A 13,544-nucleotide genomic window follows, 5' to 3' on the forward strand; every position below is an offset into this window, starting at 1 on the left:
AGAAACAGTTTCTTAATTTTTTTATAGGTACTAACGTTAGTAACATTAGTAACGTTAGTAATATTAGTAACGTTAGTAATGTTAATTTTTCTACCTGGGTAACTATTATTACTATTATATTTAATATAACTGTTGCAAAATGATTTTAAAAAATTATTTTAATCTTTTTTCGATACAATTACTTATAAAGATGCACATTTAAACAATTATTAATTTAATTATTATTTGTGATCAAATTTTTTTCCTCGCCGCAATTGAAACGTTTTTAAGATTTCCATTGGCTCCAATTTCGGCGAGCAAAGTACTTCAAAATATACGTAATTTTTTGGTCATCGAAATTGATACACCGAAAACTGATACAAACGCGCCGTAATAGAAAATTACGATATTAGTTTTAATTTCTTATATTTGTTTAAATAATCGATTTTTATAAAGTTTAATTTTTTTTAATATGTAAATAACATAAGCTAATAAAAGAATTGAAAAAATTATTATTATTAATTATTAATTATTAATAAAAATAAATATTTATTTAATAATAGTCAAGTAACAGAAAATTTGAATGAAATAATTTTTATTTATCGTTATAATTATTTGATGATTAATTAAGATCTAATTTATTGTCTCTCTCTCTCTCACTTTTTTTTTAAAAATTCCCAAACGTTATGCTCGATAAATCTGGGATCACTTTGGTGATCTCTCTCTCTCTCTTTATCTCTTTCTCTCTCTCGTGTGGTACAATTAAATTAAAGTTCATTTGTTAGAATTCAACCGAGTGGTACATTTGAGAAGTGAATCGAGAAGTAATAGTCTATTCTCTAATTTCATGGCTATTAGTTGAATTACACGTGGAGGGCCATGCGCGATTTCACGCTTTGTTCAACGCGTATATTCCATTCCATATATATATATATATATACATCGAAGAAGCTTTCAAGTTTTTTGGTAAAAAATTAGTTTCTTTTGCTCACAAAACACGCGATGTGTTAAAATTCATAGTGTTTTTTTTTTCTTTATTGTCGTCATGGATATCTATTCGAAAAGAAAGAGACTTTAATTATTCGGAAATTTAAAAGTTTAGAAAAAAGTATGATTGAATCATCAGAAAGAATTTTTATATAATAAAAATGCTTTGTCATTTTTGGAAATGTAAAATTTTTTTTCTACTTTTGTACTTGGTACAGCGATAAGTTTCACTGAAATAGAGATATGTTTTACTAAAACAAGGAAAGTATTTTCGCTATTCTAGAGTAACATATCGCTGTTCCAGATAAAGATTTTTTTTCCATATAAATAAGAATTTATCCTTTTTGGATTAATTAATTTTTTTGTCATGGATTTTCTATTGTGATTAATGTACTTTTCAGGAAATATGAGTTTTTATCGTGTTTGTAACGTTAAATTATATATCCAGTATTGTTGAAAGTTTCGAGAAAAAAAAAAAAAGAGTTTGAAGAAAAGTCTCTTCTTTTGTTCGTCTTCCTTGTTTTCTGAAACTGATGGGGTAAAAGTGATAGAGACTTCTCTTCGTTGTAGGTATATATGTATATACATATATGTGAAGGCAAACTCTGAGTCATATAAGTAACGTTAGGGTTGGACGAAGAAGGAAAGTTTTATTCCCATAAGAATTGTAGTGTTTCAACAATAAGGCCCTCGAGTATCAAAAGCCCCAATGTTGCTTGTTTCTGGTCCATTTTAATGGCCACAAATGAAGGGCTTGAGAGTCATAAGCTATTATACAAGAGAGAGAGATAATGTTAGAAATGTGATTTTTTTTTTAATTTTCATATCTTTCCTTTTTATATTATTTTATAAAAGCAGATTTATACAATTTTGCTCTCATTGAATATACCTTTCTTAGAGACTTTATCTTCTTAAATATAAATGATTTTGGGATTATTTAAAATTAATTACTTAATTCTAAATTAATTAAATTAAAATCGAATAGTATTTGAAAAATAATTATTTACTAATAAATAATAAAAAAAAATATTAATAATCCCACTTGGAAAGATTCCCCGGAAAGTGCCCTCTGGAGATTCCATCAGAATTCCGTCGGAATTTCATCGGAATGCCAAAGAATTTCCGATTGGATTCCAATGAAATTCTAACGGAAATACGTTTTTTTTTAATCTTTTGAGTCATACACTAAGATAATGTTTCATAAAAAATAAATTTTTTTTTAGTAAAGTTTCTATGATAAAAATTCTATTTTATAATAATAATAATTATTTTCTTAATGTAGGACTCTAAAAATTAAAAAAGAATTAATCGGAATTCCATCGGAATCTCATTGGAAATTCTTTGGAACTCCGCGATGAAATTCCGACAGAATTCCGTTGGAAGTTCGGACGGAATTCTTGTGGAATCTCCAGGGGAATCTTTGCAAGTGGGAATTGAAAATAATAATAGTAATAAAATAATAATAATAATACTGATAAATTAATTTATCTTTCTAAATATATAGACAAATAACTATTTATGAAATAAAAATCAGATTCTTTGGAAAAAGAACCATTTTTTTTTTATTACAAAATACACATTTTTCTATATAGTGAATATTAAGCTTTATGAAACAAACAATAAATGGACCAGAAAACTGTCGTTTCTCAAGTAGTTTGCCGCGTGTTATTAGAATATAAACATATCAAATAAATAGATTTCTCATGGGAAAGAAAGTGAATAAACTTTTCTTTTTTTTTTTTTTATTATTATTAAATTAGTGATTATGGTCTTGTAATCGAAAAAAGTTGGATCTTGTAAACAACGGAGGGAGTTTTTTTTTTTTCTCCTAAAATCAATATATCATCGCACTTCCTGATTCTGTGGGGTTCGTATAAGTAGGTCAATGGATATGCGACTAGCCAGCAGAGAATACATTTTATGCTAATATTACTCTTGTATTTTTTTTCTTCTTCTTTTTTTCTAATTAGAAAAGTTGAACTCTTATTCAACAAAAAAAAAAAATATATATATATATATATATTTCGTTGTAAACCCCATATAATTATATATGTGAAGAATCGTAAATATTTCCAAATGGAGTCGAGAGGTTGATAAATTTTGTTCTGTTGTACATATAAATTGGTTATAAATCATATGCATTTAAAGATATTTTTATTCTCAAAAATTTAAACGAATATTGTAAATGGGTTTAAATTTGGTCAAAAATTAAAAATATTTTACCGAAAAACTATTAACATTTTTTAATTATACTAGCTGTTTTTATAATTATAAAATTACGTGATTTATTAAAATTTGAAAGATACTTTTTTTTAACTTTTTAAAAAATTTGATTATGTAAATCTCTGTCTCTCGATTTATTAATTTGACATTAACATATATTTTTGAAATTCGTGTATAATGTTATTTGCAAAGTAAAAAAAAAAAAAAATTCTGCACGCGAATCTAAAAAATCTTCAAGTCAACATATCGTTACGCTAAATTGCGTGATATATCTTGACAGCTGCTATATACATATAATATCGTTTTCTCATTATACCATAATTTGTGTATAGCAAAAATATAAATTGGCACCTGCAAAATTATTTATCATAAAAATATATATATATATTTATTTTTTGTCGCATATCATTTATATAATTTCAGTTTGAAAATTTATTATTATTGCCAATATAATTATCACGTATATATATATGTGATCAGGGCTTAATGTGGCGAACGTTTCAATTTATTCAAAAGTCTGATCGAAATAATTTCACTCTCCATAATTATAATGTAAACTATATTTAAATTTTTACCGCAATTTCATTCATTTATTATTATGTAGAAAATATATTAACTTGATTTTGATATACTTTAAAGTAAATATATACATTTGTCTAAGAGGTAAATAAATATTTGTTTTAAATAGATTTTATTTGTTTTAAATTGAATTTTTTCATTTAAAACAAATAGGGGCCATGGGGCAGGGAGGGGGGTAAATTACCGGTAAAATTCCTATAGCCCCCTATAGGTTTACACTGAAAAAAAGGTTTGGTATTAACAACCAAACATTTAGTTGTGGTATTTAAGCAACCAAATTCACTCAGAAAAAAATTCGTTTGAAGCAACCAAATTTTGGTTAAATCAACAAAATAAATGCATTGATATATAGTTAACCAAACATTTGGTTGCATAAACCAAATGTTTATTTAGCCCAATCAAATTTTTTCTTTGTTCAAAAAATTTATAAAAAATAAACCAAACATTTATTTAGATCAAATAAATATTTATTTGACTTAAATACAAATTTTGTTTGAACTAACCAAAAAATTGGGTAAATATAAAAAAATGGTACATTTGGTTCAAACATATATCTTTTTTCTGAGTGTTTTTTTTTTTTTTTTTTTTGTTGAATCAACAAAATTTTGGTTGTCCCAATCAAACTTTACTTATAGGACAACAAAAATCCTTTTTTTATAATTTTCGTTGTGTCAAACAAATTTTGATTGAGACAATTAAAATTTTGTTGATTTAACAAAAAAATTTTTGGTTTAAATACCAACCAAACGTTTGGTTATCAATACCAAACCCTTTTTTCAGTGTATCAGTGTAACAAAAATATTTTTATTCGAATCAAATAAATTTTTTTATTAGACTTTTTTAAAAAAAAAAAAGCCTAAAATATATTTTTATTTGCTTCAAATAAATTATGTCTGTATAATAAAAGCAAAATATTTCTCTGAATATATAGTGAAAGTTTAAAAAATTTATTATTTCTAAGGAAATTATTTTTAATTTTCCACTTCTTTTTTATCACCAGTTTTCAATTATTAGAATACGACTGTAATAAATGTGACTAATTTACAGCATCCCCCCCTCACATTTTTTTTTCCTGAGAATCTTTGAGATTTCCCACTATATATATATAGGGGAGAGAATATATATATATATACATATATCTCTCTACTGGACATGGTGGGTTCAATTACTGGAAAAGGTTCAATTACATCGGCTTGCAGTTGAGTGTCTCCTAAACTAGCCAGAAGCTGAAACATTCCCCCCTTGACTTTTGGAGCAGTCATCAATAATTCATGTAACCGGAGGGTCCAAAGGAGGGAGGGAGGGGGGGAGGTCAATACTTAACATCAGGTTAAACGCAACCGTAGCAATCAGTGCTGGCATGCAAGGCAGATCCGGCTGACTCAATAATTACGTCTGATACCAGGTCGCCTTGTATATATATATATATGTATATAGAAAATGTAGGGAAACGATGATCCCCGTGAATATAAGAAGAAAGAGAGAAATGCGCGGGAGGAGATTGGACTGACCAAGATGAACCTTGGGTCCAGAATCCATATAGTGCCTTCTTGGTTTTGTGTATAGTAGACGGAAAAAAGTTTGCAGAAGAGGTGAGAGAGAGAGAAGAGAGAGAGAGAGAAAAGGAGAGGAGAAGAGATAAAAAGATGGAAAGAGAGAAGGAGAGAGAGAGAGAATATAGGGAAAGGTATATACTATATAGAAGTCCTCTGGTAAAGAAGAGAAAATAAAAGAGGAAGGAAGAGAAGAAAGAGCGCGATTGCGTGCGGGTGGTCCCCCGCGGCATGACTAGCTTGTTGTATAGAGCTGCACGTCAGATATTTCACTTTGCTTCTTATTCCCTTTAACCCAAATTTTTTTTATCCTTTTTTTTTTACCAAAAAATCTCTTATTTCCTTCTTTATCACTTTCCCAAGGAAAATACTTTTTCGACATGGAAAAGAGTATAACACAAAACTTTTCTATTAATGCTTGTTTACATGTCGCGATATTTACACTCGGGATGAAAATGATGTCGAACAAATTTTCTGAATGAAATCTTTATATTGAGAAAAACAAAATTCATATATATATATATATTTTTCAAAAGAATAAACATTATTCATTTACTCTATTTTTCATCAATATTTTAATCCGTATGAAAAGTTTTTCAATTCAATTTCGCGGGAATATTTTTCATCACATGAATCATAATAATAATTTATTATTATAGAAAGGAAAAATTGTAATTTGACTTTATATATATATAATAGAAAAGAGTTTTTCTATTTTGAAATATAATAATCGATTCTTTTGAAAGAGAAGAAGAGAAGGAAAAAAAAGAGAATTGTTTGTAGAGGACTTGTTATCGGGTGTTCCGACACTTTCAATTTCTTCAACCGGACACCTGTGAGACCTCCCGGGATTCTGGTTCTGCCGACGCAGCAGGCACTCTCTTTCTCTCTCTCCCTCTCTCTCTCTCTCTGAGACTTCAAGTCTTGTATTACCACATTCATGTCAACACGATGTCAACTACTTTCCAAGAAGGTTTATACACTTGGAAATTTTCGTTAAACGATTTTTTGATTTTTTGTATAAATAAACTCCCTGTCACTGTATGTGATAGATGTTATTTGGTATATTTTTAAAAAATCTTGAAAAAATAATTAAAACTTGTTTTAAATTATTTTTTTGTTCTGCTTTTTAGTTAGCGATACTAGCGCTCTAGCGGACAAATTGTTGCAACTCAGGTGAGAGATAATGGCGGACTACCTTTCTTTGACGCCGCACACATATTATAACATTTTGAGTGTAAATATGTTTTCAAAATTTAAATACTTTAACGGAGCAATTAAAAAAAATTTTGTCTTTGCCACAAACAAATTTCGTGTTCAAATTACCGCGAGCCATCGAATGACAAAAAAAAAAAAGAGAGAAATAAAATATAGAACAATTTGTATACGCAAGAGTTGTAAAAGCATCGAGCGATAAAAGTTGTTTTGAGTTGTGATTTTCATTGGCAATATAATTGATAGGGGCGGCATATCCAGACAATCGGGGTGGTCCGTCAACCGAATTTATAGTTAATTATGACATATGACCCTTGATGAGAAAGAGAGAGAGAGAAATTTCTGATGGCCACAAGAAATCTATGATTTAATACCCGTGATATTTCGAGAATACTCGAGAGTCTATTCAAAAAAGAAAAAAAAATCTCACCGAAAAAAGAATGTATGTATGTGAGAGAGAGAGAGAATCTAAAACCAGAATTTAAAAGCGGATCTAAATTTTTGACGAATGAGGGATCGCACTCATTGCCCAGAAGTACCCGATGAATTTTTCATGACCTATTACTTCATTTTTTTTTTTTTTTAATCTTTATTTATTTTTAGCCATTTAACTGGTATTACAATTTTCAATTTAATTTTCATTTTACAGAATTATGTGACCGAATTTCCGGAATGAATCTGATAACAAAAGGGTCAAATCTGATAATGTCGCGAAGATCTCCTGATTTTGGTAAGTGCTGTTCAATATCATTTTAATAATTTTTTACATATGTTTTTTAAAATGAAAAAACGAATTTAAAATTAAATTTTTTAATATATCTTGAAAATTTCCATTAGGAGAGATTAAAAGAATTTCAATTTACTCATTTTTAGACTAATTGAAATTCCTTTTTTGTGTTTTTTTTTTTTTTTTTTTTTTTGATCATGGGTCAAAGCAACAAACAATAGTTGTTTGCTTTATAGAGGTAGGATTTGTGTATAGCTGGGTAATTACGTGTATATAAACTGTTTGCATGTGAAGCTGTCTGTGAAAGAGTGAATCTGAATTTCAAAGCAAGTCCAACCCCTTCGAGAATTGAAATCAGCCGAATCAACCCTAAAACAAACTTCAGTATTCTCTATATCTCTCTATCTCACTTTATCAATATCAATATATATGTATAGACACAAACAATCGGTTGTTTTTCATATGATATATAAACAATTTCGCAATTTATTTTTTCAATGGAAAATATATATTTATTTTTTATTGTTCTTTTTTTTTTTAAAAAAAAAGAAAAGCTTGAATAATTGAAAATTAATTTTTCAAACAAAATAAATATTTATTTTACATTATATTTAAAAATAAAAATTACATTAAAAATATTCGTGGTAGAAAAAAAAAATATTTTTATAAAATACAAATTTTAATTTTAGGTTTTCTGATATCGAATTATTAAAATCGCGATAGTGGAAACATATATATATAATTCATGCATTATTTCGTCATGTGAATTGGTTAATAGATAGAGACTTATTTTTTTGAAGAAAAATTCCCCTGTTTGCAACTGAGTTATTGATCCTAACAAAAGAATTCATTTCATCACTTTCAATCGTTCAGAAGGACTTGGGATATCCAATGAGCTGAATGTATTGAATCAGGGGTGCGTATATATATATATATATATTGAAGGGATGAAAAAAATTCCCTTTTTCACTGAACGCAATCCACCGCAAAATACTTCTGGTATAGTGCTAATTAATTTTTCCGAATACGAATGTTTGAATTATACATCACATCCTTTTTTCAATCCCATAAAAATCGGGGTGGTACTTTTTCATTAAGTGACAAGTTTTATTTATCGTCTTTTTTCAATACACTATATAATTAATTTATTTTTTCTGTATACTAGAAAAAGTTAGCTGTGGCAGCGAACTATTTGCTGTCACATCAAATTACGTTATAGCCAATATACATATATATGAACAAATTTACTGTGGTTTCCAAAAAGTTTGCTGTGACAGTAATTTTTAAAAAATTAATACTGATACAGTGCAACCTCGATTATCCGAACTAATACTTAGACAGGACCGGGTTCGGATAAACGAAAATTCGGATAATAGAAATTTCAAACGTTTTTATATATAATTAAAGTAAAACAATGTCACAAACTATAATATATACTGAAAAAAAAATTTATTTGATTCAAATACTTGATTACTTAAGTATCATCAAATAAATATTTACTTCAACCAAATATAATTTTTATTTGAATTAAATAAATTTGTATTTTTGAACCAATAATTTCTGTATTTGAAACAAATACCGCATTTAATTGATTCAAATAATAATTATTTGTTACAAATAAATATTTATTTTAAATTAAATGTATATACATATATTAAATAATAGTTAAGATATAAATACTGCCGTGTTTTCTAAAAACTTAGGTAACTGCAAAAAAATCGAAAAATGAGTTTTTTATATCGTCGGAATCGTGGAAAAAAGATACACCTGTTAATGCAAATTATTTTTAAAAATTGTTAATATTATTAATAATAATTTTTGCATAAATAATTGAAAATACCGGTAACTGCAAAAATTGATGAGTGATAATTTGAGAAACTTAGGTAACTGCTATAAAAACTTGGGTGTCTTTGGGTGTTGTGACGTATTTTGTAGGTCGTGATTTGAAGAACTTAGGTAACTGCACCAGTGCCTAAGTTTCTCAAAACACGGACCTCATTTTTCGAGCCCTCGTCGCATGGAAAACTTAGGTAACTACAGAGTGCTATCAGAGCACTGTAGTTACCTAAGTTTTCTATGCGACGAGGCCTCGAAAAAGGAGGTCCGTGTTTTGAAGGACCAAGTAACTGCAAAATCTTATACATTTCTTTAAAATTACAATGTTTTTTGTGCAATTAATAATTTATAATGACAATAAATAATGAAATAAAAAACTCCAATACTATATATATATATATATATATATATATATATAATTATTATTATTATTAAGTATTAATTTTAATAAATAACATAAAAGCATTAATAAATTAAGAAAATGAAGTTCAGTAATATGTTTATTTCATGATTAATATATAATTAATTTAGTTCAATTATTTAAAAAATTAAAATCGTTTTTAATTATTTAAATAAACGTTAATAAAGCAGCGAACTACATTACCTACAACAATTTGACTTTAATATTGTAAAATTAAAATAAATTCAATCATTTAGTTTAATATTTGTAAAAAACAATAATTATAATGATAACTTTCGCATCTTATTAAATAATTACACTTTATTATTTATTATTTATTTTTATATTATTTTTTTTTATATTATTTTTTTTTATTTTATTTAATATAATTATTTAATATATTTTTACTATTTTTTAATTTCTTTAAGGAATTTAATTTTATTTTATATTATTATTTAATATATTCTGAGTTAATACAATATTTGACTCTAATATTGTATAATTAAAATAAATTTAACCATAAAATTAAATATTTGTAAAAAACAATAATTATAGTGACAACTTTCGCAGCTTATTAAATAATTATAGTTTATTATTTAATATATTTTTACTATTTTTTGCCCAGAAAGATGAAAATTCTTATATATTCCCTGCAGTTACCTAAGTTTTCTGTGCGACGAGAGGCCTAATACGGGCGCTCGTAGCACGAGGGACCAAGTAACTACCAGTTACCTAAGTTTCTCGTGCGACGACCCTCGAATCAGCATACCGGTAACTACATTTTTAATAATTTATTGAATGTTTAAACAAATACAACATTTATTTTTACATAATTAAAAAGAATAAATTTAGACGAATCGAAGGAACAAAACGGCATTTAAAAATTTTAATTAGGCTTTGCGGTACATATCAATGAAGTTTAAACAGTTTTTCGCGTTTTTCTCGAAATCTTTCATTCTGCAGTTACCTAAGTTTTTAGAAAACACGGCAGAATACATTAATAAAATGAAAAGACAAAAAAAAGTTCGGATAACAGAAGGTACGGATAACAGGGGTTCGGATAATCGAGGTTCCACTGTATTGCGCGTTTATCACATTTTTTTCGTACACAAACATTCTGCGCAGGCGCAAAATTTAGCCCACTTGTTTAGTACGTCAGAGGATTAAATTTAACCCTCCTGATTGGCTCTCGGTGTAGCCAGCCTCATAGCAAAAAATTTAGCTGTTGTTACTAATTTTGATAAATCCGATAGCAAATATTAGCATTTTTTAAGCAATTCCTTTTTTTGCCGTGTAAGGATAACAAAAATAGTTCGCTTATAATTTTGTTTATTAATTTTACATTAATAAGAAAATTTAACTTACTATAATTTTTACTGAAACTAAAAATTAAGATAATATTTCGGTATTATTAAAAAGTAAATATATAACACTGTTAATACTTCAATTAAGAGGTAAACATAATTAATGACTCAGAATCGTATGTGGCGCATTTATGTTCTTGATTATACATATATGATTCATTGTGTATTTTTCATTAAATATAATTTTTATACATTATTTAATTTGTAAACTATAGTTTCAGTATAGAAGAATTTAATGATAAATTTTATTATTTTAACGAAAAAGTATAAAATAAATTCAAAACTTAAAATTTCAAACTTAGAAATAAATTATAATAATTCCTTCATTATAATAGAATTTAAAATGGATAAACGTATAATAATTGGTTTTTAGAAAGTTGTTAAAATTTCTAACCCACTTGTAAAGATTCCCCGGTAAGTGCCCCCTGGAGGTTCTATCAGAATTCCGCCGGAACTTCCAATGTAATTCCGTCGGAATTCCAAAGAATTTCCAATGGAATTCTGACGGAATTCCGATTAATTTTTTTCAAAATTTTTAGAGTCCTAATTCCATCGGAATCCCATCGGAAATTCTTTAGAACTCCTATGGAATTACGTTGGAAATTCCAGCGGAATTCTGATAGAACCTCCAGGGGGCACTTTCCGGGGAATCTTTCCAGGTGGGAACTTAGAAATAAATTAATAATATTCCTTCATTATAATAGAATTTAAAAGGAATAAACGTATATAATTGGTTTTTAGAAAGTTGTTATAATGTATATAATATTCGAAAACCTACTTTGGGATATTTTAGGGAACATTAATCAACATAATTCGGCGCATCGTTCTCGCATGTATAATTTAAACCAACTGGTAATTGTCGACGTAATTAGTCAAGCACATTTCAACGCGATCGTACAAGTGCGCGCACATATTATATATATATATATACACACACGAGGAAGAATTTTAGTTAATGGATGTATAGCTTTATCTAAAGGACGATTTGTGCATTTGTTCCATTATCGATTACAAAATGAAATTGGATTATACTCATCACACGAATGGTTTGTTTTATTTAATAGAGCATAATTACAATATTGTTTATATAAACACAATCGATTAAATATAGTTACAATTATATATATATATATATATATGGTACAGTAGTTTTAGATAGAAACTAAATATAGATATTCTTGAAAACCATTAAAAAAAAATATATATGCCATATTGTGTTGATTTTTCAACTTTTGGTTTACTTAAGAAACAATAGTTATTATAAAGATAAATAAAGAATCCGTTTTTTTTGAAAAAACAGAAGCATTTTTATATTGTGTAGAAAAAAAGCTTATGATGTATAACATCTGTGATGGCGTGCGAGAAAAATGTAACCACTTATGGGCGTTTAATGGGCTTTTCCGTTTTGATGATAATCTTAAAATTGAAAACGGACTTTTGAATGACTCGACTAGATTTTCATGAGATATGTATATGTATATGGGAAATTTAAAGTAAAAGCTGACTAATTTCAATGCTAGGGAATATATATACATGTGCCAATCAGGGATGTTTTTTTTTCTTCTCGTTAACTCTTTTTTAAGTATTTTTCTAGTTGCAAAAATTCAATTTTTCTAAATTTACTTTTAATGTCCTTTTGTATATATATTTTTCGAACTATATTTTAAGTGCGGCTATTAAAATTTCATTTCTTTGAATGTTTCAAATATAAAGTAAAAACCGCATTTCAATGTGGTTGAAAAAACGTTTTTAAAATATTTCTAAACCGTTTCAAAAATTTCAGAATAAAAACATTTCGTTTATACAATGGTAAAAAAAATAAAAGCCACTTTTTTATTTTAATGTAATTCCATTAATAGATGGGTAGGATTTGTAATTGATAAAGTATGGATTTGTAAAATGAGATGGGGGACACGTTTTTTTTGGGGTTGGAAATAAACCGCATATAGGCATTTAAGGTACACAGCTGGTGCCAGAGCGCAAGCCTTGATGAAATATAATCTGTCAGTCGTCAATATGGGATTCGGACGATGAGACAGAAGAGACAAAAAAAAAAAAAATATATACAAGCGAGACAAAGACAATAAAATTTTAAAACATGGTTTTTTATATCTTGAAAATCAGATTCTATGTTAATGAATACTCGCATAAATAATTAATGCATTTCACACATAAATTCTGTTTCTCTGGAAATTTGAAACTATATTCCCTTCTAAAAACCGAGAAATTACGACAGTTCTTTTTCACAAAAACTAAAATCGAAAGAAAAATGTCCCGAGAATTTGTGACCGCACAGATTTCTCGCATTACCATATGGTCCATAACAGCTGGCATATTAGAAATTTTGGATTGTTGCCAGGACAATTTTCCCTATAGAAGCAGAGTTTGATTGCCACTTTTATTGCGATCTTTAATTCACTGTCATCGTTTGATTTGAATTTGAAATTTGCATTTGAAGGAACACGATCAGAGAGATAGATAGATAGAGAATATACACTTAGGGCAATACGTTGATTAACCCAAGACATTTACTCGTGACTCATTGTCAAGTCCGATTAATCTTACAGAACAATTGATTCTTATTAGCAGAAGTAAAATTACCATATGTCCTCAATTTCTATAATTTTCTCATTTATAATTTTGTTAAAAAATTATTCCCAAGTTATTAATACGAAAATTTT

At 27.4% G+C, this 13,544-nt stretch overlaps 1 long non-coding RNA gene across 1 annotated transcript in view; it reads left to right on the forward strand.

Moving 5' to 3' along the window:
* Positions 1 to 13,544, forward strand: part of LOC127291666 (uncharacterized) — an 86,807-nt gene that overhangs the window by 14,193 nt on the left and 59,070 nt on the right. Inside the window, exon 2 of the long non-coding RNA XR_007844641.1 lies at positions 7,186 to 7,266. This is a non-coding gene — a long non-coding RNA (uncharacterized LOC127291666). The remainder of the gene's footprint in view (positions 1 to 7,185; positions 7,267 to 13,544) is intronic.

Source organism: Leptopilina boulardi, unplaced genomic scaffold (assembly GCF_019393585.1).
Source record: "Leptopilina boulardi isolate dan_hultmark-lab unplaced genomic scaffold, ZJU_Lbou_2.1 LbouV2_150, whole genome shotgun sequence".
NCBI lineage: Eukaryota > Metazoa > Arthropoda > Insecta > Hymenoptera > Figitidae > Leptopilina > Leptopilina boulardi.